The 3,942-nt window shown below is 31.0% G+C and overlaps 1 pseudogene; it reads right to left on the bottom strand.

Annotated features, from left to right (window-relative positions):
• Positions 1 to 296: 296 nt before the first annotated feature.
• Positions 297 to 393, bottom strand: LOC142874181 (uncharacterized; annotated as a pseudogene).
• Between the last annotated feature and the right edge of the window lie 3,549 nt (positions 394 to 3,942).

The raw sequence follows: 3,942 nt of genomic DNA, 5'->3' as shown, positions 1-3,942 counted from the left end.
AATTAACAGAATTTTGAAAATAATTTATGTATACATAAAAGTTGTACATCTTTATGAGGTACATATGATATTTTCAAACAAGATTATAAAACATAATGATCAAATTTGGGTAATTTGCATATCAATTATCTGAATTTATTATTTCATTGTGTTGAGAACAAGTCTATGTGTCCAGTTACTTTGAAATATACAATAAATTCATTTTAACTATAATCACCTTATTGTACTACTGAACACTATTTCTTATTCCTTATGTTTAACTGTAGTTTTGTACTCATTAACCAACCTTTCTCTATAAAACTATGCAATGCTTCACAAATTCGTGTGTCATTCTTGTGGTGGGACCATGCTAATCTCTCTATTGTTCCTATTGTTCTCTCTATTGAATACAACTATTTTTAGAGTAGTTTAGGTTAACAGAAAAATTGAGCAGAAAGTACAGAGAGTTTCCAATTACCCCTTTATACTAAGTCCTTAGTACTTTTTATCTAGAGTATAAAAATTCCATATTGAGTAAACTTTCCATTTTCACTTAATACTATATGAGTAAACCATCTTCACTTAATACTATATGAGTAATCTTTAAAAAATGAATATATTACCTCCTATCATATCTGTATTATAAACTAGAATTGAAATATTGAGAAATATACCAATCCATTAGTAAACATCTCTGGCTCTAGTAAGTAGGTAAAGACTTCGTTGTCTTGCAGCAATGGTTCCAAACTTTAGCACACACAGGGATCATCTGTAGAGCTTGTTAAAATGTATTGCTGATTCAGTGTCTGAGTCAGTGGGTATGGGTAGGTCATGAGAGTTTGTATTTCTAACAGGTTCCCAGGTGATGCTCGTCCTGTTGGTCCTAGAGACAAACTGTGAGAATGACTTGCCTTAAGAATTTCACATTTCTGTTGAAAAGTCTGCTGTTCTATTCTTTGTAAGTGTTCCAGTTTTCTATCACTGCATTAAAAAAAAAAAATCCCCATCTTTAATGACTGAATACAATTGTTATGGATCGTTTAGCTCCAAAATTTTAAGTCTTCAATATCTCTTCAGAAAGGAGACTTTTTTTGTTCTTTTTGATCTGTTTTCTCAGCCAGTACATTTTATTAGCCTTGTGCCTAAATTTTTTTCTTATTTCTTGTTTATTCTTCTTACTTTCCTGTTCTCTTCCATTTGTAGATTTCTTTCATTTCATTTATTTTTTAAGTCCCAGAGATCTGAGATGTATCATTTTATTAATTAATATCATTTTTAAACCATCATTTTGAATAAATATATCTTTATAATTTTTAAAATATTTAAATCTATAAATATAATTGTAGCATAAAAAAGAAAAGTATAAGAATTAATAAGAAATAAATATTCATGTTTATGGCCTGTTTATTAGACAGAATTTGCTAGCAGGAGCAATCAGAAAGATAGAAGGAAAATTTGGAGTTTACATTGTTATAGAAATCAAGAGAAGAGAGAAACAAAGGTAAATAAGATAAGAATGGGAAAAATGTTGAGTTGATTAGTGTCTTCATGTGTTATTTTGGCAAGAAGTTATAATTTTAAAATTTCAAGTTAGCCCACCTGCCATGTTTCCCCATGGAAAACAATTCCTGTCTTCATGTAGTACAATGCGCAGAAGAGACTCACGAGCTTACTCAGAAAATTGGACAATGAGTCTGCGGGGACCACAGCCTCCTTTTCCTCTAAAAAGAGAAACTACTTAGTTATTCCCATGGGAAGTGTGGCTTTATTTTCTGACAATTTTCTATAAAATCCCATAGGTCTCACAATATCTCTTTTATAAACCGGTTTGCTCACATAACTCCTGTAGGCAGCTGGAAACCCATATTCATGCTTCTTGGCACCAAGCAGTCTGCTTATTCCAAAGTGACAAGTTTTAAATTTTCAACTATAAAGGTAAAGAATAACTAGGGGGCAGTTCTTTCCATGAAAAATTAGCCTGGCCATATGAGTACCCTGGCTTTGCCACACATCTCTGTGTGGCAGTGGGGAAGGAAAACCTATGCTTCCTTTTCTTTTTCTATTTTTTGTAGTGGTAAAATATATATAACACATAATTCACACATAATTTTAAAAATTTTAAATATACAGTTCAGTGGCATTAGGTACATTCATATTGTTCTGCAACCATCTTTATCATCCACCTACAGAGCTTTTTCATCTTCCCAAATTGCAACTCCATACCCATTAAATAATAAGTTCCCATTATTCTTCCTTCCAGCCTCTTGCAACTACCATTCTATTTTCTGTCTCTATACATTTGACTATCTAATGTAGTTATCTAATATAAGTGGCATCATACAATATTCATTCTTTAGTTATTGGCTTATTTAACCTAGCATAATGTTTTCAAGGTTAACCCATGTTGTAACATGTGTCAGAATCTCTTTCTTTCTTAAGGCTGAATAATATTCCACTGTATGTTTATACCATATTGTGCTTATTTATTTTTCTACCAAGGAACACTTGAGTTATTTCCACCTTTTGGCTATTGTGAAGAATGATAGTATGAACATGAATGGAAAGATATCTGTTCCAATCTCTGCTTTCAATTCTATGGAGTATATACCTAGAAGTGGGGTCATATGGCAATTCTTTAATTTTTTTTTTTTGAGGAACTTCCATACCATTTTCACAGCTGCTATATCATTATATTTCCATTGGAAATGCACAATGGTTCCAGTATCTTCACATTCTCACAAACCTTTGCTATTTTTTTGTTTTGAATTATTTAATAATAACCATTTTGGTGGGTATACAATGGTGTCTCATTGTGGTTTTGATTTGGTCTCATTTTCTTTTTGCAAGTTCTTATTATATCTAAGTTTTCATTTCTCCAGTAAAGGCTGTTTCTTAAACAATGCTATAAAATATTGAAAAATGTGTACCAAAGCTGGTGTATACAGCTAGCAACACGATAAAGTGATGCCTTCTGTAAACAGATGGAGACCTAGAAAAGCCCACCTTCCATAGAGTGGCTGCCACAAAGGGACCGACCTTGTAGGCCATATTAAAATTATTCTAGCAAGAAAAATGACAGGTTTTGTCAACATTTTTCAAAATATATTTTTATACAACTAAGCTTATAAATTCATTAATAATAAACATATATATACACTATATACACATATACATATGTATACACACGCATACTTACCTAATTTGTTTTTTGAGAGAGAGAAATTATGTCTATTATTTTATATCTAAGTATTGACAGAATCTTACATTTGATCTTTCTCCTAGTCAAAAACACTTCCCATTAAATATGAATTATTAGCTTCCTTAATTAATCATCTGTTGTTTTTTATCATAATATGATAATATTAATTAGCTTAAAACACTGAAGCTTTGAATAGTCAAGATAAACTAAATGTGATTACTAGTTTTTAAAGTAAGCAAAAGTTATCTCTTTAAAGATATTAAATATTGGAAATATAAGGGAGATATTTATCTGGTTCTATTAATATTACTATTAAGTCTCTCTCTCTCTCTTTTTTTTTTTTTACTTTTATGCTACTTTTGTAACATGCTCCACAGTATCCTTGAACATGGAAGGAAAAGTCACAGCAAGCATCTTATCCTAGTAAAAATAGTAAAACAGGCGCAATAAGGAAACATATAGATATTGAATTATTAGAATTGAGGCTTACCTCATACATAAGTAGCCATCAAAAAGAGTGGATAAAACCTGGCAGACATTACATGTCTTGCATCAGGTACCTTGGTATTTAGACACATCCTTTCAAAACATAGTTGTCACAACACTGACAGCGAAACTAAAAGCTAAATTTTTGTGGAAAGCTAAATTACATTTGAAAGTGAAGGTAAAGAATGTAAGCATTCTTTTGTTTATGTGTATGTGCAGTTACTTCTACTAACAGAAAAATACTTGCTAAAAATCATTCCCCTTTAAATGAATATATC

The sequence above is a fragment of the Microcebus murinus genome, chromosome 11 (assembly GCF_040939455.1).
Source record: "Microcebus murinus isolate Inina chromosome 11, M.murinus_Inina_mat1.0, whole genome shotgun sequence".
Taxonomy (NCBI): Eukaryota; Metazoa; Chordata; class Mammalia; order Primates; family Cheirogaleidae; genus Microcebus; species Microcebus murinus.
The sequence above is the reverse complement of the archived record's forward strand: the minus strand, read 5'-3'. Positions and strand labels throughout refer to the sequence as shown.